The 25,111-nt window shown below is 42.3% G+C and overlaps 14 non-coding genes across 14 annotated transcripts; all 14 read left to right on the top strand.

The window, feature by feature from the left end:
* Positions 1 to 1,538: 1,538 nt before the first annotated feature.
* Positions 1,539 to 1,611, top strand: trnar-acg (transfer RNA arginine (anticodon ACG)). Its single transcript has one exon. It is a non-coding gene; the product is annotated as a tRNA-Arg (tRNA).
* A 1,705-nt stretch (positions 1,612 to 3,316) lies between these two features.
* trnar-acg (transfer RNA arginine (anticodon ACG)) lies at positions 3,317 to 3,389 on the top strand. The gene has a single exon. It is a non-coding gene; the product is annotated as a tRNA-Arg (tRNA).
* A 1,705-nt stretch (positions 3,390 to 5,094) lies between these two features.
* trnar-acg (transfer RNA arginine (anticodon ACG)) lies at positions 5,095 to 5,167 on the top strand. Its single transcript has one exon. It is a non-coding gene; the product is annotated as a tRNA-Arg (tRNA).
* A 1,705-nt stretch (positions 5,168 to 6,872) lies between these two features.
* On the top strand, positions 6,873 to 6,945 carry trnar-acg (transfer RNA arginine (anticodon ACG)). Its single transcript has one exon. It is a non-coding gene; the product is annotated as a tRNA-Arg (tRNA).
* Positions 6,946 to 8,650: 1,705 nt separating this feature from the next.
* trnar-acg (transfer RNA arginine (anticodon ACG)) lies at positions 8,651 to 8,723 on the top strand. Its single transcript has one exon. It is a non-coding gene; the product is annotated as a tRNA-Arg (tRNA).
* Positions 8,724 to 10,428: 1,705 nt separating this feature from the next.
* On the top strand, positions 10,429 to 10,501 carry trnar-acg (transfer RNA arginine (anticodon ACG)). The gene has a single exon. It is a non-coding gene; the product is annotated as a tRNA-Arg (tRNA).
* A 1,705-nt stretch (positions 10,502 to 12,206) lies between these two features.
* trnar-acg (transfer RNA arginine (anticodon ACG)) lies at positions 12,207 to 12,279 on the top strand. Its single transcript has one exon. It is a non-coding gene; the product is annotated as a tRNA-Arg (tRNA).
* A 1,705-nt stretch (positions 12,280 to 13,984) lies between these two features.
* trnar-acg (transfer RNA arginine (anticodon ACG)) lies at positions 13,985 to 14,057 on the top strand. The gene has a single exon. It is a non-coding gene; the product is annotated as a tRNA-Arg (tRNA).
* Positions 14,058 to 15,762: 1,705 nt separating this feature from the next.
* On the top strand, positions 15,763 to 15,835 carry trnar-acg (transfer RNA arginine (anticodon ACG)). Its single transcript has one exon. It is a non-coding gene; the product is annotated as a tRNA-Arg (tRNA).
* A 1,705-nt stretch (positions 15,836 to 17,540) lies between these two features.
* Positions 17,541 to 17,613, top strand: trnar-acg (transfer RNA arginine (anticodon ACG)). The gene has a single exon. It is a non-coding gene; the product is annotated as a tRNA-Arg (tRNA).
* A 1,705-nt stretch (positions 17,614 to 19,318) lies between these two features.
* Positions 19,319 to 19,391, top strand: trnar-acg (transfer RNA arginine (anticodon ACG)). Its single transcript has one exon. It is a non-coding gene; the product is annotated as a tRNA-Arg (tRNA).
* A 1,705-nt stretch (positions 19,392 to 21,096) lies between these two features.
* trnar-acg (transfer RNA arginine (anticodon ACG)) lies at positions 21,097 to 21,169 on the top strand. Its single transcript has one exon. It is a non-coding gene; the product is annotated as a tRNA-Arg (tRNA).
* A 1,705-nt stretch (positions 21,170 to 22,874) lies between these two features.
* Positions 22,875 to 22,947, top strand: trnar-acg (transfer RNA arginine (anticodon ACG)). The gene has a single exon. It is a non-coding gene; the product is annotated as a tRNA-Arg (tRNA).
* A 1,705-nt stretch (positions 22,948 to 24,652) lies between these two features.
* Positions 24,653 to 24,725, top strand: trnar-acg (transfer RNA arginine (anticodon ACG)). Its single transcript has one exon. It is a non-coding gene; the product is annotated as a tRNA-Arg (tRNA).
* The last annotated feature ends 386 nt before the right edge of the window (positions 24,726 to 25,111 follow it).

The raw sequence follows: 25,111 nt of genomic DNA, 5'->3' as shown, positions 1-25,111 counted from the left end.
GAGCAACGCAATTTTGATTCTGAAGGGTAAATGCCCTTTTCACTGAAAAGACATATTTCAGTCATTCCTGATGAAGGGCTTTTGCCCGAAACGTCGATTTCCCTGCTCGTTTGATGCTGCCTGAACTGCTGTGCTCTTCCAGCACCACTAATCCAGTATTTGGTTTTCAGCATCTGCAGTCATTGTTTTTACCATATTTCAATCTTTACCCAGTTCCCGCCGACATCAAACCACGATGCCATTGGACTGGATTGGACAATGTCAAAAATCACACAACACTAGGTTGTCGTCCAATAGGTTTATCTGAAAGTGCAAGAGTCCAGCGCCCCGCTCCTTCCTCAGGCAGCTAGTGTGAGAGAGTACATCGGACGCAGAATTTACAAGTAAAATATCAGAGTCATACAACTTCTGCGAACGTATTGAACAATCCTAGACAGCAAAATTGTTTTAAATTCTCGTCTGGGAAATGATCCTCAATATTTTACATTGGATTCTGGAGAATAATGTAATAATGGTCACTGCTTTATATTGGACTCTGGGGAACAATGTTCATTGTCGAGAGTGTGGTGCTGGAAAGGAACAGCATCCGAAGAGCAAGAGAATCGACGTTTCGGGCAAAAGCCGTTCATCAGGAATTACAGGGAATTCCTGTGTTGGGGCCTATTCCTGTGTTGTACTGTTCTCTTTCTTCTATTACCAATAAAGTAAACTTGAATGATCAAAATGATTTCAACCCAGATGTGGTTAATAGGTGAATCTGACTCTGACAGTGCCATGTAAATTTCTGTGGGTTTTGGGAATCAATTCAACTACTCAGCACAGTCTGAAAAGAAATCAAAAGCTTTGAAAAGTAAAGTTCACATCATTTCTAAACTTTCTAATTTTCTCTTCAAATCGGTTTTGTATCCTGGAATAAAATCAGAAATCAAACTGGTTCTGAGGAAACGTCCATAAGACAGAGGAGCAGAAATTATGCCACTCAGCCCATCGATTCTGCTCCGCCAATACGGCCGATAGGTTTTCCAATCCCATTTTCCCGCTTTCTCCCCCTAACCTTTGATTCCCTTGCTCCTCAATAACGTCTCTGTCTCTGTTTTAAATATAATCAATGGCCTGGCTTCCTCCAATGAGAGCCTTCAGGTGGCAATGAATTCCACAGATTCACCACATTCTGGCGAAAGAAGTTTCTCTTTATCTCCGGACCCGAACGTTAAAGTGTGATTTCATTCCACACATGCTGTCAGAGCAATTACCCAGCAATTTCTGACTTGGCTCCTGATTTCCAGCATCCGCAGTTGGCGTTTTTTTTGGTAACCTCGAAGTTTGTAAACTGACTTAGCGAAGACGTGATCTGAATGTGAGGTGTGCTCTTAGTTTTCGGTGAAATTCATCAGCTTTCAAAGTGAACGAGGTCAAGCAGTGAAACTGATGATCTTGCTGAATATTAAGCTTGTCGATTGACGATTGCCACTCATTTCATCATCAAGACCAAAGAATTGCAGAGGGGACTCGTCCTAACAAGTGACTTTTGAGCGTGCGGGCTAGTGGCGCAATGGATAACGCGTCTGACTACGGATCAGAAGATTGTAGGTTCGACTCCTACCTAGCTCGCGTGCGCTTGGAAATCACTTTAGCACACTCCTGTAAATTAACCTCAATGACAACGGAGGCGGATAACAAAAGGGCAATTTTCTCACATTAAACGAAAGAAAGTAATCAAGGAAAGCGGCAAAATAACAGATCAGCCAACAACACAGAATCAAATGAGTTAAGATGATGAGCAACGCAATTTTGATTCTGAAGGGTAAATGCCCTTTTCACTGAAAAGACATATTTCAGTCATTCCTGATGAAGGGCTTTTGCCCGAAACGTCGATTTCGCTGCTCGTTTGATGCTGCCTGAACTGCTGTGCTCTTCCAGCACCACTAATCCAGTATTTGGTTTTCAGCATCTGCAGTCATTGTTTTTACCATATTTCAATCTTTACCCAGTTCCCGCCGACATCAAACCACGATGCCATTGGACTGGATTGGACAATGTCAAAAATCACACAACACTAGGTTGTCGTCCAATAGGTTTATCTGAAAGTGCAAGAGTCCAGCGCCCCGCTCCTTCCTCAGGCAGCTAGTGTGAGAGAGTACATCGGACGCAGAATTTACAAGTAAAATATCAGAGTCATACAACTTCTGCGAACGTATTGAACAATCCTAGACAGCAAAATTGTTTTAAATTCTCGTCTGGGAAATGATCCTCAATATTTTACATTGGATTCTGGAGAATAATGTAATAATGGTCACTGCTTTATATTGGACTCTGGGGAACAATGTTCATTGTCGAGAGTGTGGTGCTGGAAAGGAACAGCATCCGAAGAGCAAGAGAATCGACGTTTCGGGCAAAAGCCGTTCATCAGGAATTACAGGGAATTCCTGTGTTGGGGCCTATTCCTGTGTTGTACTGTTCTCTTTCTTCTATTACCAATAAAGTAAACTTGAATGATCAAAATGATTTCAACCCAGATGTGGTTAATAGGTGAATCTGACTCTGACAGTGCCATGTAAATTTCTGTGGGTTTTGGGAATCAATTCAACTACTCAGCACAGTCTGAAAAGAAATCAAAAGCTTTGAAAAGTAAAGTTCACATCATTTCTAAACTTTCTAATTTTCTCTTCAAATCGGTTTTGTATCCTGGAATAAAATCAGAAATCAAACTGGTTCTGAGGAAACGTCCATAAGACAGAGGAGCAGAAATTATGCCACTCAGCCCATCGATTCTGCTCCGCCAATACGGCCGATAGGTTTTCCAATCCCATTTTCCCGCTTTCTCCCCCTAACCTTTGATTCCCTTGCTCCTCAATAACGTCTCTGTCTCTGTTTTAAATATAATCAATGGCCTGGCTTCCTCCAATGAGAGCCTTCAGGTGGCAATGAATTCCACAGATTCACCACATTCTGGCGAAAGAAGTTTCTCTTTATCTCCGGACCCGAACGTTAAAGTGTGATTTCATTCCACACATGCTGTCAGACCAATTACCCAGCAATTTCTGACTTGGCTCCTGATTTCCAGCATCCGCAGTTGGCGTTTTTTTTGGTAACCTCGAAGTTTGTAAACTGACTTAGCGAAGACGTGATCTGAATGTGAGGTGTGCTCTTAGTTTTCGGTGAAATTCATCAGCTTTCAAAGTGAACGAGGTCAAGCAGTGAAACTGATGATCTTGCTGAATATTCAGCTTGTCGATTGACGATTGCCACTCATTTCATCATCAAGACCAAAGAATTGCAGAGGGGACTCGTCCTAACAAGTGACTTTTGAGCGTGCGGGCTAGTGGCGCAATGGATAACGCGTCTGACTACGGATCAGAAGATTGTAGGTTAGACTCCTACCTAGCTCGCGTGCGCTTGGAAATCACTTTAGCACACTCCTGTAAATTAACCTCAATGACAACGGAGGCGGATAACAAAAGGGCAATTTTCTCACATTAAACGAAAGAAAGTAATCAAGGAAAGCGGCAAAATAACAGATCAGCCAACAACACAGAATCAAATGAGTTAAGATGATGAGCAACGCAATTTTGATTCTGAAGGGTAAATGCCCTTTTCACTGAAAAGACATATTTCAGTCATTCCTGATGAAGGGCTTTTGCCCGAAACGTCGATTTCGCTGCTCGTTTGATGCTGCCTGAACTGCTGTGCTCTTCCAGCACCACTAATCCAGTATTTGGTTTTCAGCATCTGCAGTCATTGTTTTTACCATATTTCAATCTTTACCCAGTTCCCGCCGACATCAAACCACGATGCCATTGGACTGGATTGGACAATGTCAAAAATCACACAACACTAGGTTGTCGTCCAATAGGTTTATCTGAAAGTGCAAGAGTCCAGCGCCCCGCTCCTTCCTCAGGCAGCTAGTGTGAGAGAGTACATCGGACGCAGAATTTACAAGTAAAATATCAGAGTCATACAACTTCTGCGAACGTATTGAACAATCCTAGACAGCAAAATTGTTTTAAATTCTCGTCTGGGAAATGATCCTCAATATTTTACATTGGATTCTGGAGAATAATGTAATAATGGTCACTGCTTTATATTGGACTCTGGGGAACAATGTTCATTGTCGAGAGTGTGGTGCTGGAAAGGAACAGCATCCGAAGAGCAAGAGAATCGATGTTTCGGGCAAAAGCCGTTCATCAGGAATTACAGGGAATTCCTGTGTTGGGGCCTATTCCTGTGTTGTACTGTTCTCTTTCTTCTATTACCAATAAAGTAAACTTGAATGATCAAAATGATTTCAACCCAGATGTGGTTAATAGGTGAATCTGACTCTGACAGTGCCATGTAAATTTCTGTGGGTTTTGGGAATCAATTCAACTACTCAGCACAGTCTGAAAAGAAATCAAAAGCTTTGAAAAGTAAAGTTCACATCATTTCTAAACTTTCTAATTTTCTCTTCAAATCGGTTTTGTATCCTGGAATAAAATCAGAAATCAAACTGGTTCTGAGGAAACGTCCATAAGACAGAGGAGCAGAAATTATGCCACTCAGCCCATCGATTCTGCTCCGCCAATACGGCCGATAGGTTTTCCAATCCCATTTTCCCGCTTTCTCCCCCTAACCTTTGATTCCCTTGCTCCTCAATAACGTCTCTGTCTCTGTTTTAAATATAATCAATGGCCTGGCTTCCTCCAATGAGAGCCTTCAGGTGGCAATGAATTCCACAGATTCACCACATTCTGGCGAAAGAAGTTTCTCTTTATCTCCGGACCCGAACGTTAAAGTGTGATTTCATTCCACACATGCTGTCAGAGCAATTACCCAGCAATTTCTGACTTGGCTCCTGATTTCCAGCATCCGCAGTTGGCGTTTTTTTTGGTAACCTCGAAGTTTGTAAACTGACTTAGCGAAGACGTGATCTGAATGTGAGGTGTGCTCTTAGTTTTCGGTGAAATTCATCAGCTTTCAAAGTGAACGAGGTCAAGCAGTGAAACTGATGATCTTGCTGAATATTCAGCTTGTCGATTGACGATTGCCACTCATTTCATCATCAAGACCAAAGAATTGCAGAGGGGACTCGTCCTAACAAGTGACTTTTGAGCGTGCGGGCTAGTGGCGCAATGGATAACGCGTCTGACTACGGATCAGAAGATTGTAGGTTCGACTCCTACCTAGCTCGCGTGCGCTTGGAAATCACTTTAGCACGCTCCTGTAAATTAACCTCAATGACAACGGAGGCGGATAACAAAAGGGCAATTTTCTCACATTAAACGAAAGAAAGTAATCAAGGAAAGCGGCAAAATAACAGATCAGCCAACAACACAGAATCAAATGAGTTAAGATGATGAGCAACGCAATTTTGATTCTGAAGGGTAAATGCCCTTTTCACTGAAAAGACATATTTCAGTCATTCCTGATGAAGGGCTTTTGCCCGAAACGTCGATTTCCCTGCTCGTTTGATGCTGCCTGAACTGCTGTGCTCTTCCAGCACCACTAATCCAGTATTTGGTTTTCAGCATCTGCAGTCATTGTTTTTACCATATTTCAATCTTTACCCAGTTCCCGCCGACATCAAACCACGATGCCATTGGACTGGATTGGACAATGTCAAAAATCACACAACACTAGGTTGTCGTCCAATAGGTTTATCTGAAAGTGCAAGAGTCCAGCGCCCCGCTCCTTCCTCAGGCAGCTAGTGTGAGAGAGTACATCGGACGCAGAATTTACAAGTAAAATATCAGAGTCATACAACTTCTGCGAACGTATTGAACAATCCTAGACAGCAAAATTGTTTTAAATTCTCGTCTGGGAAATGATCCTCAATATTTTACATTGGATTCTGGAGAATAATGTAATAATGGTCACTGCTTTATATTGGACTCTGGGGAACAATGTTCATTGTCGAGAGTGTGGTGCTGGAAAGGAACAGCATCCGAAGAGCAAGAGAATCGACGTTTCGGGCAAAAGCCGTTCATCAGGAATTACAGGGAATTCCTGTGTTGGGGCCTATTCCTGTGTTGTACTGTTCTCTTTCTTCTATTACCAATAAAGTAAACTTGAATGATCAAAATGATTTCAACCCAGATGTGGTTAATAGGTGAATCTGACTCTGACAGTGCCATGTAAATTTCTGTGGGTTTTGGGAATCAATTCAACTACTCAGCACAGTCTGAAAAGAAATCAAAAGCTTTGAAAAGTAAAGTTCACATCATTTCTAAACTTTCTAATTTTCTCTTCAAATCGGTTTTGTATCCTGGAATAAAATCAGAAATCAAACTGGTTCTGAGGAAACGTCCATAAGACAGAGGAGCAGAAATTATGCCACTCAGCCCATCGATTCTGCTCCGCCAATACGGCCGATAGGTTTTCCAATCCCATTTTCCCGCTTTCTCCCCCTAACCTTTGATTCCCTTGCTCCTCAATAACGTCTCTGTCTCTGTTTTAAATATAATCAATGGCCTGGCTTCCTCCAATGAGAGCCTTCAGGTGGCAATGAATTCCACAGATTCACCACATTCTGGCGAAAGAAGTTTCTCTTTATCTCCGGACCCGAACGTTAAAGTGTGATTTCATTCCACACATGCTGTCAGAGCAATTACCCAGCAATTTCTGACTTGGCTCCTGATTTCCAGCATCCGCAGTTGGCGTTTTTTTTGGTAACCTCGAAGTTTGTAAACTGACTTAGCGAAGACGTGATCTGAATGTGAGGTGTGCTCTTAGTTTTCGGTGAAATTCATCAGCTTTCAAAGTGAACGAGGTCAAGCAGTGAAACTGATGATCTTGCTGAATATTCAGCTTGTCGATTGACGATTGCCACTCATTTCATCATCAAGACCAAAGAATTGCAGAGGGGACTCGTCCTAACAAGTGACTTTTGAGCGTGCGGGCTAGTGGCGCAATGGATAACGCGTCTGACTACGGATCAGAAGATTGTAGGTTCGACTCCTACCTAGCTCGCGTGCGCTTGGAAATCACTTTAGCACACTCCTGTAAATTAACCTCAATGACAACGGAGGCGGATAACAAAAGGGCAATTTTCTCACATTAAACGAAAGAAAGTAATCAAGGAAAGCGGCAAAATAACAGATCAGCCAACAACACAGAATCAAATGAGTTAAGATGATGAGCAACGCAATTTTGATTCTGAAGGGTAAATGCCCTTTTCACTGAAAAGACATATTTCAGTCATTCCTGATGAAGGGCTTTTGCCCGAAACGTCGATTTCGCTGCTCGTTTGATGCTGCCTGAACTGCTGTGCTCTTCCAGCACCACTAATCCAGTATTTGGTTTTCAGCATCTGCAGTCATTGTTTTTACCATATTTCAATCTTTACCCAGTTCCCGCCGACATCAAACCACGATGCCATTGGACTGGATTGGACAATGTCAAAAATCACACAACACTAGGTTGTCGTCCAATAGGTTTATCTGAAAGTGCAAGAGTCCAGCGCCCCGCTCCTTCCTCAGGCAGCTAGTGTGAGAGAGTACATCGGACGCAGAATTTACAAGTAAAATATCAGAGTCATACAACTTCTGCGAACGTATTGAACAATCCTAGACAGCAAAATTGTTTTAAATTCTCGTCTGGGAAATGATCCTCAATATTTTACATTGGATTCTGGAGAATAATGTAATAATGGTCACTGCTTTATATTGGACTCTGGGGAACAATGTTCATTGTCGAGAGTGTGGTGCTGGAAAGGAACAGCATCCGAAGAGCAAGAGAATCGACGTTTCGGGCAAAAGCCGTTCATCAGGAATTACAGGGAATTCCTGTGTTGGGGCCTATTCCTGTGTTGTACTGTTCTCTTTCTTCTATTACCAATAAAGTAAACTTGAATGATCAAAATGATTTCAACCCAGATGTGGTTAATAGGTGAATCTGACTCTGACAGTGCCATGTAAATTTCTGTGGGTTTTGGGAATCAATTCAACTACTCAGCACAGTCTGAAAAGAAATCAAAAGCTTTGAAAAGTAAAGTTCACATCATTTCTAAACTTTCTAATTTTCTCTTCAAATCGGTTTTGTATCCTGGAATAAAATCAGAAATCAAACTGGTTCTGAGGAAACGTCCATAAGACAGAGGAGCAGAAATTATGCCACTCAGCCCATCGATTCTGCTCCGCCAATACGGCCGATAGGTTTTCCAATCCCATTTTCCCGCTTTCTCCCCCTAACCTTTGATTCCCTTGCTCCTCAATAACGTCTCTGTCTCTGTTTTAAATATAATCAATGGCCTGGCTTCCTCCAATGAGAGCCTTCAGGTGGCAATGAATTCCACAGATTCACCACATTCTGGCGAAAGAAGTTTCTCTTTATCTCCGGACCCGAACGTTAAAGTGTGATTTCATTCCACACATGCTGTCAGAGCAATTACCCAGCAATTTCTGACTTGGCTCCTGATTTCCAGCATCCGCAGTTGGCGTTTTTTTTGGTAACCTCGAAGTTTGTAAACTGACTTAGCGAAGACGTGATCTGAATGTGAGGTGTGCTCTTAGTTTTCGGTGAAATTCATCAGCTTTCAAAGTGAACGAGGTCAAGCAGTGAAACTGATGATCTTGCTGAATATTCAGCTTGTCGATTGACGATTGCCACTCATTTCATCATCAAGACCAAAGAATTGCAGAGGGGACTCGTCCTAACAAGTGACTTTTGAGCATGCGGGCTAGTGGCGCAATGGATAACGCGTCTGACTACGGATCAGAAGATTGTAGGTTCGACTCCTACCTAGCTCGCGTGCGCTTGGAAATCACTTTAGCACACTCCTGTAAATTAACCTCAATGACAACGGAGGCGGATAACAAAAGGGCAATTTTCTCACATTAAACGAAAGAAAGTAATCAAGGAAAGCGGCAAAATAACAGATCAGTCAACAACACAGAATCAAATGAGTTAAGATGATGAGCAACGCAATTTTGATTCTGAAGGGTAAATGCCCTTTTCACTGAAAAGACATATTTCAGTCATTCCTGATGAAGGGCTTTTGCCCGAAACGTCGATTTCGCTGCTCGTTTGATGCTGCCTGAACTGCTGTGCTCTTCCAGCACCACTAATCCAGTATTTGGTTTTCAGCATCTGCAGTCATTGTTTTTACCATATTTCAATCTTTACCCAGTTCCCGCCGACATCAAACCACGATGCCATTGGACTGGATTGGACAATGTCAAAAATCACACAACACTAGGTTGTCGTCCAATAGGTTTATCTGAAAGTGCAAGAGTCCAGCGCCCCGCTCCTTCCTCAGGCAGCTAGTGTGAGAGAGTACATCGGACGCAGAATTTACAAGTAAAATATCAGAGTCATACAACTTCTGCGAACGTATTGAACAATCCTAGACAGCAAAATTGTTTTAAATTCTCGTCTGGGAAATGATCCTCAATATTTTACATTGGATTCTGGAGAATAATGTAATAATGGTCACTGCTTTATATTGGACTCTGGGGAACAATGTTCATTGTCGAGAGTGTGGTGCTGGAAAGGAACAGCATCCGAAGAGCAAGAGAATCGACGTTTCGGGCAAAAGCCGTTCATCAGGAATTACAGGGAATTCCTGTGTTGGGGCCTATTCCTGTGTTGTACTGTTCTCTTTCTTCTATTACCAATAAAGTAAACTTGAATGATCAAAATGATTTCAACCCAGATGTGGTTAATAGGTGAATCTGACTCTGACAGTGCCATGTAAATTTCTGTGGGTTTTGGGAATCAATTCAACTACTCAGCACAGTCTGAAAAGAAATCAAAAGCTTTGAAAAGTAAAGTTCACATCATTTCTAAACTTTCTAATTTTCTCTTCAAATCGGTTTTGTATCCTGGAATAAAATCAGAAATCAAACTGGTTCTGAGGAAACGTCCATAAGACAGAGGAGCAGAAATTATGCCACTCAGCCCATCGATTCTGCTCCGCCAATACGGCCGATAGGTTTTCCAATCCCATTTTCCCGCTTTCTCCCCCTAACCTTTGATTCCCTTGCTCCTCAATAACGTCTCTGTCTCTGTTTTAAATATAATCAATGGCCTGGCTTCCTCCAATGAGAGCCTTCAGGTGGCAATGAATTCCACAGATTCACCACATTCTGGCGAAAGAAGTTTCTCTTTATCTCCGGACCCGAACGTTAAAGTGTGATTTCATTCCACACATGCTGTCAGAGCAATTACCCAGCAATTTCTGACTTGGCTCCTGATTTCCAGCATCCGCAGTTGGCGTTTTTTTTGGTAACCTCGAAGTTTGTAAACTGACTTAGCGAAGACGTGATCTGAATGTGAGGTGTGCTCTTAGTTTTCGGTGAAATTCATCAGCTTTCAAAGTGAACGAGGTCAAGCAGTGAAACTGATGATCTTGCTGAATATTCAGCTTGTCGATTGACGATTGCCACTCATTTCATCATCAAGACCAAAGAATTGCAGAGGGGACTCGTCCTAAGAAGTGACTTTTGAGCGTGCGGGCTAGTGGCGCAATGGATAACGCGTCTGACTACGGATCAGAAGATTGTAGGTTCGACTCCTACCTAGCTCGCGTGAGCTTGGAAATCACTTTAGCACACTCCTGTAAATTAACCTCAATGACAACGGAGGCGGATAACAAAAGGGCAATTTTCTCACATTAAACGAAAGAAAGTAATCAAGGAAAGCGGCAAAATAACAGATCAGCCAACAACACAGAATCAAATGAGTTAAGATGATGAGCAACGCAATTTTGATTCTGAAGGGTAAATGCCCTTTTCACTGAAAAGACATATTTCAGTCATTCCTGATGAAGGGCTTTTGCCCGAAACGTCGATTTCGCTGCTCGTTTGATGCTGCCTGAACTGCTGTGCTCTTCCAGCACCACTAATCCAGTATTTGGTTTTCAGCATCTGCAGTCATTGTTTTTACCATATTTCAATCTTTACCCAGTTCCCGCCGACATCAAACCACGATGCCATTGGACTGGATTGGACAATGTCAAAAATCACACAACACTAGGTTGTCGTCCAATAGGTTTATCTGAAAGTGCAAGAGTCCAGCGCCCCGCTCCTTCCTCAGGCAGCTAGTGTGAGAGAGTACATCGGACGCAGAATTTACAAGTAAAATATCAGAGTCATACAACTTCTGCGAACGTATTGAACAATCCTAGACAGCAAAATTGTTTTAAATTCTCGTCTGGGAAATGATCCTCAATATTTTACATTGGATTCTGGAGAATAATGTAATAATGGTCACTGCTTTATATTGGACTCTGGGGAACAATGTTCATTGTCGAGAGTGTGGTGCTGGAAAGGAACAGCATCCGAAGAGCAAGAGAATCGACGTTTCGGGCAAAAGCCGTTCATCAGGAATTACAGGGAATTCCTGTGTTGGGGCCTATTCCTGTGTTGTACTGTTCTCTTTCTTCTATTACCAATAAAGTAAACTTGAATGATCAAAATGATTTCAACCCAGATGTGGTTAATAGGTGAATCTGACTCTGACAGTGCCATGTAAATTTCTGTGGGTTTTGGGAATCAATTCAACTACTCAGCACAGTCTGAAAAGAAATCAAAAGCTTTGAAAAGTAAAGTTCACATCATTTCTAAACTTTCTAATTTTCTCTTCAAATCGGTTTTGTATCCTGGAATAAAATCAGAAATCAAACTGGTTCTGAGGAAACGTCCATAAGACAGAGGAGCAGAAATTATGCCACTCAGCCCATCGATTCTGCTCCGCCAATACGGCCGATAGGTTTTCCAATCCCATTTTCCCGCTTTCTCCCCCTAACCTTTGATTCCCTTGCTCCTCAATAACGTCTCTGTCTCTGTTTTAAATATAATCAATGGCCTGGCTTCCTCCAATGAGAGCCTTCAGGTGGCAATGAATTCCACAGATTCACCACATTCTGGCGAAAGAAGTTTCTCTTTATCTCCGGACCCGAACGTTAAAGTGTGATTTCATTCCACACATGCTGTCAGACCAATTACCCAGCAATTTCTGACTTGGCTCCTGATTTCCAGCATCCGCAGTTGGCGTTTTTTTTGGTAACCTCGAAGTTTGTAAACTGACTTAGCGAAGACGTGATCTGAATGTGAGGTGTGCTCTTAGTTTTCGGTGAAATTCATCAGCTTTCAAAGTGAACGAGGTCAAGCAGTGAAACTGATGATCTTGCTGAATATTCAGCTTGTCGATTGACGATTGCCACTCATTTCATCATCAAGACCAAAGAATTGCAGAGGGGACTCGTCCTAACAAGTGACTTTTGAGCGTGCGGGCTAGTGGCGCAATGGATAACGCGTCTGACTACGGATCAGAAGATTGTAGGTTCGACTCCTACCTAGCTCGCGTGCGCTTGGAAATCACTTTAGCACACTCCTGTAAATTAACCTCAATGACAACGGAGGCGGATAACAAAAGGGCAATTTTCTCACATTAAACGAAAGAAAGTAATCAAGGAAAGCGGCAAAATAACAGATCAGCCAACAACACAGAATCAAATGAGTTAAGATGATGAGCAACGCAATTTTGATTCTGAAGGGTAAATGCCCTTTTCACTGAAAAGACATATTTCAGTCATTCCTGATGAAGGGCTTTTGCCCGAAACGTCGATTTCGCTGCTCGTTTGATGCTGCCTGAACTGCTGTGCTCTTCCAGCACCACTAATCCAGTATTTGGTTTTCAGTATCTGCAGTCATTGTTTTTACCATATTTCAATCTTTACCCAGTTCCCGCCGACATCAAACCACGATGCCATTGGACTGGATTGGACAATGTCAAAAATCACACAACACTAGGTTGTCGTCCAATAGGTTTATCTGAAAGTGCAAGAGTCCAGCGCCCCGCTCCTTCCTCAGGCAGCTAGTGTGAGAGAGTACATCGGACGCAGAATTTACAAGTAAAATATCAGAGTCATACAACTTCTGCGAACGTATTGAACAATCCTAGACAGCAAAATTGTTTTAAATTCTCGTCTGGGAAATGATCCTCAATATTTTACATTGGATTCTGGAGAATAATGTAATAATGGTCACTGCTTTATATTGGACTCTGGGGAACAATGTTCATTGTCGAGAGTGTGGTGCTGGAAAGGAACAGCATCCGAAGAGCAAGAGAATCGACGTTTCGGGCAAAAGCCGTTCATCAGGAATTACAGGGAATTCCTGTGTTGGGGCCTATTCCTGTGTTGTACTGTTCTCTTTCTTCTATTACCAATAAAGTAAACTTGAATGATCAAAATGATTTCAACCCAGATGTGGTTAATAGGTGAATCTGACTCTGACAGTGCCATGTAAATTTCTGTGGGTTTTGGGAATCAATTCAACTACTCAGCACAGTCTGAAAAGAAATCAAAAGCTTTGAAAAGTAAAGTTCACATCATTTCTAAACTTTCTAATTTTCTCTTCAAATCGGTTTTGTATCCTGGAATAAAATCAGAAATCAAACTGGTTCTGAGGAAACGTCCATAAGACAGAGGAGCAGAAATTATGCCACTCAGCCCATCGATTCTGCTCCGCCAATACGGCCGATAGGTTTTCCAATCCCATTTTCCCGCTTTCTCCCCCTAACCTTTGATTCCCTTGCTCCTCAATAACGTCTCTGTCTCTGTTTTAAATATAATCAATGGCCTGGCTTCCTCCAATGAGAGCCTTCAGGTGGCAATGAATTCCACAGATTCACCACATTCTGGCGAAAGAAGTTTCTCTTTATCTCCGGACCCGAACGTTAAAGTGTGATTTCATTCCACACATGCTGTCAGAGCAATTACCCAGCAATTTCTGACTTGGCTCCTGATTTCCAGCATCCGCAGTTGGCGTTTTTTTTGGTAACCTCGAAGTTTGTAAACTGACTTAGCGAAGACGTGATCTGAATGTGAGGTGTGCTCTTAGTTTTCGGTGAAATTCATCAGCTTTCAAAGTGAACGAGGTCAAGCAGTGAAACTGATGATCTTGCTGAATATTCAGCTTGTCGATTGACGATTGCCACTCATTTCATCATCAAGACCAAAGAATTGCAGAGGGGACTCGTCCTAACAAGTGACTTTTGAGCGTGCGGGCTAGTGGCGCAATGGATAACGCGTCTGACTACGGATCAGAAGATTGTAGGTTCGACTCCTACCTAGCTCGCGTGCGCTTGGAAATCACTTTAGCACACTCCTGTAAATTAACCTCAATGACAACGGAGGCGGATAACAAAAGGGCAATTTTCTCACATTAAACGAAAGAAAGTAATCAAGGAAAGCGGCAAAATAACAGATCAGTCAACAACACAGAATCAAATGAGTTAAGATGATGAGCAACGCAATTTTGATTCTGAAGGGTAAATGCCCTTTTCACTGAAAAGACATATTTCAGTCATTCCTGATGAAGGGCTTTTGCCCGAAACGTCGATTTCGCTGCTCGTTTGATGCTGCCTGAACTGCTGTGCTCTTCCAGCACCACTAATCCAGTATTTGGTTTTCAGCATCTGCAGTCATTGTTTTTACCATATTTCAATCTTTACCCAGTTCCCGCCGACATCAAACCACGATGCCATTGGACTGGATTGGACAATGTCAAAAATCACACAACACTAGGTTGTCGTCCAATAGGTTTATCTGAAAGTGCAAGAGTCCAGCGCCCCGCTCCTTCCTCAGGCAGCTAGTGTGAGAGAGTACATCGGACGCAGAATTTACAAGTAAAATATCAGAGTCATACAACTTCTGCGAACGTATTGAACAATCCTAGACAGCAAAATTGTTTTAAATTCTCGTCTGGGAAATGATCCTCAATATTTTACATTGGATTCTGGAGAATAATGTAATAATGGTCACTGCTTTATATTGGACTCTGGGGAACAATGTTCATTGTCGAGAGTGTGGTGCTGGAAAGGAACAGCATCCGAAGAGCAAGAGAATCGACGTTTCGGGCAAAAGCCGTTCATCAGGAATTACAGGGAATTCCTGTGTTGGGGCCTATTCCTGTGTTGTACTGTTCTCTTTCTTCTATTACCAATAAAGTAAACTTGAATGATCAAAATGATTTCAACCCAGATGTGGTTAATAGGTGAATCTGACTCTGACAGTGCCATGTAAATTTCTGTGGGTTTTGGGAATCAATTCAACTACTCAGCACAGTCTGAAAAGAAATCAAAAGCTTTGAAAAGTAAAGTTCACATCATTTCTAAACTTTCTAATTTTCTCTTCAAATCGGTTTTGTATCCTGGAATAAAATCAGAAATCAAACTGGTTCTGAGGAAACGTCCATAAGACAGAGGAGCAGAAATTATGCCACTCAGCCCATCGATTCTGCTCCGCCAATACGGCCGATAGGTTTTCCAATCCCATTTTCCCGCTTTCTCCCCCTAACCTTTGATTCCCTTGCTCCTCAATAACGTCTCTGTCTCTGTTTTAAATATAATCAATGGCCTGGCTTCCTCCAATGAGAGCCTTCAGGTGGCAATGAATTCCACAGATTCACCACATTCTGGCGAAAGAAGTTTCTCTTTATCTCCGGACCCGAACGTTAAAGTGTGATTTCATTCCACACATGCTGTCAGAGCAATTACCCAGCAATTTCTGACTTGGCTCCTGATTTCCAGCATCCGCAGTTGGCGTTTTTTTTGGTAACCTCGAAGTTTGTAAACTGACTTAGCGAAGACGTGATCTGAATGTGAGGTGTGCTCTTAGTTTTCGGTGAAATTCATCAGCTTTCAAAGTGAACGAGGTCAAGCAGTGAAACTGATGATCTTGCTGAATATTCAGCTTGTCGATTGACGATTGCCACTCATTTCATCATCAAGACCAAAGAATTGCAGAGGGGACTCGTCCTAACAAGTGACTTTTGAGCGTGCGGGCTAGTGGCGCAATGGATAACGCGTCTGACTACGGATCAGAAGATTGTAGGTTCGACTCCTACCTAGCTCGCGTGCGCTTGGAAATCACTTTAGCACACTCCTGTAAATTAACCTCAATGACAACGGAGGCGGATAACAAAAGGGCAATTTTCTCACATTAAACGAAAGAAAGTAATCAAGGAAAGCGGCAAAATAACAGATCAGCCAACAACACAGAATCAAATGAGTTAAGATGATGAGCAACGCAATTTTGATTCTGAAGGGTAAATGCCCTTTTCACTGAAAAGACATATTTCAGTCATTCCTGATGAAGGGCTTTTGCCCGAAACGTCGATTTCGCTGCTCGTTTGATGCTGCCTGAACTGCTGTGCTCTTCCAGCACCACTAATCCAGTATTTGGTTTTCAGCATCTGCAGTCATTGTTTTTACCATATTTCAATCTTTACCCAGTTCCCGCCGACATCAAACCACGATGCCATTGGACTGGATTGGACAATGTCAAAAATCACACAACACTAGGTTGTCGTCCAATAGGTTTATCTGAAAGTGCAAGAGTCCAGCGCCCCGCTCCTTCCTCAGGCAGCTAGTGTGAGAGAGTACATCGGACGCAGAATTTACAAGGAAAATATCAGAGTCATACCACTTCTGCGAACGTATTGAACAATCCTAGACAGCAAAATTGTTTTAAATTCTCGTCTGGGAAATGATCCTCAATATTTTACATTGGATTCTGGAGAATAATGTAATAATGGTCACTGCTTTATATTGGACTCTGGGGAACAATGTTCATTGTCGAGAGTGTGGTGCTGGAAAGGAACAGCATCCGAAGAGCAAGAGAATCGACGTTTCGGGCAAAAGCCGTTCATCAGGAATTACAGGGAATTCCTGTGTTGGGGCCTATTCCTGTGTTGTACTGTTCTCTTTCTTCTATTACCAATAAAGTAAACTTGAATGATCAAAATGATTTCAACCCAGATGTGGTTAATAGGTGAATCTGACTCTGACAGTGCCATGTAAATTTCTGTGGGTTTTGGGAATCAATTCAACTACTCAGCACAGTCTGAAAAGAAATCAAAAGCTTTGAAAAGTAAAGTTCACATCATTTCTAAACTTTCTAATTTTCTCTTCAAATCGGTTTTGTATCCTGGAATAAAATCAGAAATCAAACTGGTTCTGAGGAAACGTCCATAAGACAGAGGAGCAGAAATTATGCCACTCAGCCCATCGATTCTGCTCCGCCAATACGGCCGATAGGTTTTCCAATCCCATTTTCCCGCTTTCTCCCCCTAACCTTTGATTCCCTTGCTCCTCAATAACGTCTCTGTCTCTGTTTTAAATATAATCAATGGCCTGGCTTCCTCCAATGAGAGCCTTCAGGTGGCAATGAATTCCACAGATTCACCACATTCTGGCGAAAGAAGTTTCTCTTTATCTCCGGACCCGAACGTTAAAGTGTGATTTCATTCCACACATGCTGTCAGAGCAATTACCCAGCAATTTCTGACTTGGCTCCTGATTTCCAGCATCCGCAGTTGGCGTTTTTTTTGGTAACCTCGAAGTTTGTAAACTGACTTAGCGAAGACGTGATCTGAATGTGAGGTGTGCTCTTAGTTTTCGGTGAAATTCATCAGCTTTCAAAGTGAACGAGGTCAAGCAGTGAAACTGATGATCTTGCTGAATATTCAGCTTGTCGATTGACGATTGCCACTCATTTCATCATCAAGACCAAAGAATTGCAGAGGGGACTCGTCCTAACAAGTGACTTTTGAGCGTGCGGGCTAGTGGCGCAATGGATAACGCGTCTGACTACGGATCAGAAGATTGTAGGTTCGACTCCTACCTAGCTCGCGTGCGCTTGGAAATCACTTTAGCACACTCCTGTAAATTAACCTCAATGACAACGGAGGCGGATAACAAAAGGGCAATTTTCTCACATTAAACGAAAGAAAGTAATCAAGGAAAGCGGCAAAATAACAGATCAGTCAACAACACAGAATCAAATGAGTTAAGATGATGAGCAACGCAATTTTGATTCTGAAGGGTAAATGCCCTTTTCACTGAAAAGACATATTTCAGTCATTCCTGATGAAGGGCTTTTGCCCGAAACGTCGATTTCGCTGCTCGTTTGATGCTGCCTGAACTGCTGTGCTCTTCCAGCACCACTAATCCAGTATTTGGTTTTCAGCATCTGCAGTCATTGTTTTTACCATATTTCAATCTTTACCCAGTTCCCGCCGACATCAAACCACGATGCCATTGGACTGGATTGGACAATGTCAAAAATCACACAACACTAGGTTGTCGTCCAATAGGTTTATCTGAAAGTGCAAGAGTCCAGCGCCCCGCTCCTTCCTCAGGCAGCTAGTGTGAGAGAGTACATCGGACGCAGAATTTACAAGTAAAATATCAGAGTCATACAACTTCTGCGAACGTATTGAACAATCCTAGACAGCAAAATTGTTTTAAATTCTCGTCTGGGAAATGATCCTCAATATTTTACATTGGATTCTGGAGAATAATGTAATAATGGTCACTGCTTTATATTGGACTCTGGGGAACAATGTTCATTGTCGAGAGTGTGGTGCTGGAAAGGAACAGCATCCGAAGAGCAAGAGAATCGACGTTTCGGGCAAAAGCCGTTCATCAGGAATTACAGGGAATTCCTGTGTTGGGGCCTATTCCTGTGTTGTACTGTTCTCTTTCTTCTATTACCAATAAAGTAAACTTGAATGATCAAAATGATTTCAACCCAGATGTGGTTAATAGGTGAATCTGACTCTGACAGTGCCATGTAAATTTCTGTGGGTTTTGGGAATCAATTCAACTACTCAGCACAGTCTGAAAAGAAATCAAAAGCTTTGAAAAGTAAAGTTCACATCATTTCTAAACTTTCTAATTTTCTCTTCAAATCGGTTTTGTATCCTGGAATAAAATCAGAAATCAAACTGGTTCTGAGGAAACGTCCATAAGACAGAGGAGCAGAAATTATGCCACTCAGCCCATCGATTCTGCTCCGCCAATACGGCCGATAGGTTTTCCAATCCCATTTTCCCGCTTTCTCCCCCTAACCTTTGATTCCCTTGCTCCTCAATAACGTCTCTGTCTCTGTTTTAAATATAATCAATGGCCTGGCTTCCTCCAATGAGAGCCTTCAGGTGGCAATGAATTCCACAGATTCACCACATTCTGGCGAAAGAAGTTTCTCTTTATCTCCGGACCCGAACGTTAAAGTGTGATTTCATTCCACACATGCTGTCAGACCAATTACCCAGCAATTTCTGACTTGGCTCCTGATTTCCAGCATCCGCAGTTGGCGTTTTTTTTGGTAACCTCGAAGTTTGTAAACTGACTTAGCGAAGACGTGATCTGAATGTGAGGTGTGCTCTTAGTTTTCGGTGAAATTCATCAGCTTTCAAAGTGAACGAGGTCAAGCAGTGAAACTGATGATCTTGCTGAATATTCAGCTTGTCGATTGACGATTGCCACTCATTTCATCATCAAGACCAAAGAATTGCAGAGGGGACTCGTCCTAACAAGTGACTTTTGAGCGTGCGGGCTAGTGGCGCAATGGATAACGCGTCTGACTACGGATCAGAAGATTGTAGGTTCGACTCCTACCTAGCTCGCGTGCGCTTGGAAATCACTTTAGCACACTCCTGTAAATTAACCTCAATGACAACGGAGGCGGATAACAAAAGGGCAATTTTCTCACATTAAACGAAAGAAAGTAATCAAGGAAAGCGGCAAAATAACAGATCAGCCAACAACACAGAATCAAATGAGTTAAGATGATGAGCAACGCAATTTTGATTCTGAAGGGTAAATGCCCTTTTCACTGAAAAGACATATTTCAGTCATTCCTGATGAAGGGCTTTTGCCCGAAACGTCGATTTCGCTGCTCGTTTGATGCTGCCTGAACTGCTGTGCTCTTCCAGCACCACTAATCCAGTATTTGGTTTTCAGTATCTGCAGTCATTGTTTTTACCATATTTCAATCTTTACCCAGTTCCCGCCGACATCAAACCACGATGCCATTGGACTGGATTGGACAATGTCAAAAATCACACAACACTAGGTTGTCGTCCAATAGGTTTATCTGAAAGTGCAAGAGTCCAGCGCCCCGCTCCTTCCTCAGGCAGCTAGTGTGAGAGAGTACATCGGACGCAGAATTTACAAGTAAAATATCAGAGTCATACAACTTCTGCGAACGTATTGAACAATCCTAGACAGCAAAATTGTTTTAAATTCTCGTCTGGGAAATGATCCTCAATATTTTACATTGGATTCTGGAGAATAATGTAATAATGGTCACTGCTTTATATTGGACTCTGGGGAACAATGTTCATTGTCGAGAGTGTGGTGCTGGAAAGGAACAGCATCCGAAGAGCAAGAGAATCGACGTTTCGGGCAAAAGCCGTTCATCAGGAATTACAGGGAATTCCTGTGTTGGGGCCTATTCCTGTGTTGTACTGTTCTCTTTCTTCTATTACCAATAAAGTAAACTTGAATGATCAAAATGATTTCAACCCAGATGTGGTTAATAGGTGAATCTGACTCTGACAGTGCCATGTAAATTTCTGTGGGTTTTGGGAATCAATTCAACTACTCAGCACAGTCTGAAAAGAAATCAAAAGCTTTGAAAAGTAAAGTTCACATCATTTCTAAACTTTCTAATTTTCTCTTCAAATCGGTTTTGTATCCTGGAATAAAATCAGAAATCAAACTGGTTCTGAGGAAACGTCCATAAGACAGAGGAGCAGAAATTATGCCACTCAGCCCATCGATTCTGCTCCGCCAATACGGCCGATAGGTTTTCCAATCCCATTTTCCCGCTTTCTCCCCCTAACCTTTGATTCCCTTGCTCCTCAATAACGTCTCTGTCTCTGTTTTAAATATAATCAATGGCCTGGCTTCCTCCAATGAGAGCCTTCAGGTGGCAATGAATTCCACAGATTCACCACATTCTGGCGAAAGAAGTTTCTCTTTATCTCCGGACCCGAACGTTAAAGTGTGATTTCATTCCACACATGCTGTCAGAGCAATTACCCAGCAATTTCTGACTTGGCTCCTGATTTCCAGCATCCGCAGTTGGCGTTTTTTTTGGTAACCTCGAAGTTTGTAAACTGACTTAGCGAAGACGTGATCTGAATGTGAGGTGTGCTCTTAGTTTTCGGTGAAATTCATCAGCTTTCAAAGTGAACGAGGTCAAGCAGTGAAACTGATGATCTTGCTGAATATTCAGCTTGTCGATTGACGATTGCCACTCATTTCATCATCAAGACCAAAGAATTGCAGAGGGGACTCGTCCTAACAAGTGACTTTTGAGCGTGCGGGCTAGTGGCGCAATGGATAACGCGTCTGACTACGGATCAGAAGATTGTAGGTTCGACTCCTACCTAGCTCGCGTGCGCTTGGAAATCACTTTAGCACACTCCTGTAAATTAACCTCAATGACAACGGAGGCGGATAACAAAAGGGCAATTTTCTCACATTAAACGAAAGAAAGTAATCAAGGAAAGCGGCAAAATAACAGATCAGTCAACAACACAGAATCAAATGAGTTAAGATGATGAGCAACGCAATTTTGATTCTGAAGGGTAAATGCCCTTTTCACTGAAAAGACATATTTCAGTCATTCCTGATGAAGGGCTTTTGCCCGAAACGTCGATTTCGCTGCTCGTTTGATGCTGCCTGAACTGCTGTGCTCTTCCAGCACCACTAATCCAGTATTTGGTTTTCAGCATCTGCAGTCATTGTTTTTACCATATTTCAATCTTTACCCAGTTCCCGCCGACATCAAACCACGATGCCATTGGACTGGATTGGACAATGTCAAAAATCACACAACACTAGGTTGTCGTCCAATAGGTTTATCTGAAAGTGCAAGAGTCCAGCGCCCCGCTCCTTCCTCAGGCAGCTAGTGTGAGAGAGTACATCGGACGCAGAATTTACAAGTAAAATATCAGAGTCATACAACTTCTGCGAACGTATTGAACAATCCTAGACAGCAAAATTGTTTTAAATTCTCGTCTGGGAAATGATCCTCAATATTTTACATTGGATTCTGGAGAATAATGTAATAATGGTCACTGCTTTATATTGGACTCTGGGGAACAATGTTCATTGTCGAGAGTGTGGTGCTGGAAAGGAACAGCATCCGAAGAGCAAGAGAATCGACGTTTCGGGCAAAAGCCGTTCATCAGGAATTACAGGGAATTCCTGTGTTGGGGCCTATTCCTGTGTTGTACTGTTCTCTTTCTTCTATTACCAATAAAGTAAACTTGAATGATCAAAATGATTTCAACCCAGATGTGGTTAATAGGTGAATCTGACTCTGACAGTGCCATGTAAATTTCTGTGGGTTTTGGGAATCAATTCAACTACTCAGCACAGTCTGAAAAGAAATCAAAAGCTTTGAAAAGTAAAGTTCACATCATTTCTAAACTTTCTAATTTTCTCTTCAAATCGGTTTTGTATCCTGGAATAAAATCAGAAATCAAACTGGTTCTGAGGAAACGTCCATAAGACAGAGGAGCAGAAATTATGCCACTCAGCCCATCGATTCTGCTCCGCCAATACGGCCGATAGGTTTTCCAATCCCATTTTCCCGCTTTCTCCCCCTAACCTTTGATTCCCTTGCTCCTCAATAACGTCTCTGTCTCTGTTTTAAATATAATCAATGGCCTGGCTTCCTCCAATGAGAGCCTTCAGGTGGCAATGAATTCCACAGATTCACCACATTCTGGCGAAAGAAGTTTCTCTTTATCTCCGGACCCGAACGTTAAAGTGTGATTTCATTCCACACATGCTGTCAGAGCAATTACCCAGCAATTTCTGACTTGGCTCCTGATTTCCAGCATCCGCAGTTGGCGTTTTTTTTGGTAACCTCGAAGTTTGTAAACTGACTTAGCGAAGACGTGATCTGAATGTGAGGTGTGCTCTTAGTTTTCGGTGAAATTCATCAGCTTTCAAAGTGAACGAGGTCAAGCAGTGAAACTGATGATCTTGCTGAATATTCAGCTTGTCGATTGACGATTGCCACTCATTTCATCATCAAGACCAAAGAATTGCAGAGGGGACTCGTCCTAACAAGTGACTTTTGAGCGTGCGGGCTAGTGGCGCAATGGATAACGCGTCTGACTACGGATCAGAAGATTGTAGGTTCGACTCCTACCTAGCTCGCGTGCGCTTGGAAATCACTTTAGCACACTCCTGTAAATTAACCTCAATGACAACGGAGGCGGATAACAAAAGGGCAATTTTCTCACATTAAACGAAAGAAAGTAATCAAGGAAAGCGGCAAAATAACAGATCAGCCAACAACACAGAATCAAATGAGTTAAGATGATGAGCAACGCAATTTTGATTCTGAAGGGTAAATGCCCTTTTCACTGAAAAGACATATTTCAGTCATTCCTGATGAAGGGCTTTTGCCCGAAACGTCGATTTCGCTGCTCGTTTGATGCTGCCTGAACTGCTGTGCTCTTCCAGCACCACTAATCCAGTATTTGGTTTTCAGCATCTGCAGTCATTGTTTTTACCATATTTCAATCTTTACCCAGTTCCCGCCGACATCAAACCACGATGCCATTGGACTGGATTGGACAATGTCAAAAATCACACAACACTAGGTTGTCGTCCAATAGGTTTATCTGAAAGTGCAAGAGTCCAGCGCCCCGCTCCTTCCTCAGGCAGCTAGTGTGAGAGAGTACATCGGACGCAGAATTTACAAGGAAAATATCAGAGTCATACCACTTCTGCGAACGTATTGAACAATCCTAGACAGCAAAATTGTTTTAAATTCTCGTCTGGGAAATGATCCTCAATATTTTACATTGGATTCTGGAGAATAATGTAATAATGGTCACTGCTTTATATTGGACTCTGGGGAACAATGTTCATTGTCGAGAGTGTGGTGCTGGAAAGGAACAGCATCCGAAGAGCAAGAGAATCGACGTTTCGGGCAAAAGCCGTTCATCAGGAATTACAGGGAATTCCTGTGTTGGGGCCTATTCCTGTGTTGTACTGTTCTCTTTCTTCTATTACCAATAAAGTAAACTTGAATGATCAAAATGATTTCAACCCAGATGTGGTTAATAGGTGAATCTGACTCTGACAGTGCCATGTAAATTTCTGTGGGTTTTGGGAATCAATTCAACTACTCAGCACAGTCTGAAAAGAAATCAAAAGCTTTGAAAAGTAAAGTTCACATCATTTCTAAACTTTCTAATTTTCTCTTCAAATCGGTTTTGTATCCTGGAATAAAATCAGAAATCAAACTGGTTCTGAGGAAACGTCCATAAGACAGAGGAGCAGAAATTATGCCACTCAGCCCATCGATTCTGCTCCGCCAATACGGCCGATAGGTTTTCCAATCCCATTTTCCCGCTTTCTCCCCCTAACCTTTGATTCCCTTGCTCCTCAATAACGTCTCTGTCTCTGTTTTAAATATAATCAATGGCCTGGCTTCCTCCAATGAGAGCCTTCAGGTGGCAATGAATTCCACAGATTCACCACATTCTGGCGAAAGAAGTTTCTCTTTATCTCCGGACCCGAACGTTAAAGTGTGATTTCATTCCACACATGCTGTCAGAGCAATTACCCAGCAATTTCTGACTTGGCTCCTGATTTCCAGCATCCGCAGTTGGCGTTTTTTTTGGTAACCTCGAAGTTTGTAAACTGACTTAGCGAAGACGTGATCTGAATGTGAGGTGTGCTCTTAGTTTTCGGTGAAATTCATCAGCTTTCAAAGTGAACGAGGTCAAGCAGTGAAACTGATGATCTTGCTGAATATTCAGCTTGTCGATTGACGATTGCCACTCATTTCATCATCAAGACCAAAGAATTGCAGAGGGGACTCGTCCTAACAAGTGACTTTTGAGCGTGCGGGCTAGTGGCGCAATGGATAACGCGTCTGACTACGGATCAGAAGATTGTAGGTTCGACTCCTACCTAGCTCGCGTGCGCTTGGAAATCACTTTAGCACACTCCTGTAAATTAACCTCAATGACAACGGAGGCGGATAACAAAAGGGCAATTTTCTCACATTAAACGAAAGAAAGTAATCAAGGAAAGCGGCAAAATAACAGATCAGCCAACAACACAGAATCAAATGAGTTAAGATGATGAGCAACGCAATTTTGATTCTGAAGGGTAAATGCCCTTTTCACTGAAAAGACATATTTCAGTCATTCCTGATGAAGGGCTTTTGCCCGAAACGTCGATTTCGCTGCTCGTTTGATGCTGCCTGAACTGCTGTGCTCTTCCAGCACCACTAATCCAGTATTTGGTTTTCAGCATCTGCAGTCATTGTTTTTACCATATTTCAATCTTTACCCAGTTCCCG

This window comes from Chiloscyllium punctatum, chromosome 31 (genome assembly GCF_047496795.1).
Source record: "Chiloscyllium punctatum isolate Juve2018m chromosome 31, sChiPun1.3, whole genome shotgun sequence".
NCBI classification, from domain to species: domain Eukaryota; kingdom Metazoa; phylum Chordata; class Chondrichthyes; order Orectolobiformes; family Hemiscylliidae; genus Chiloscyllium; species Chiloscyllium punctatum.
This window is presented reverse-complemented; position numbering and strand designations above follow the sequence as displayed.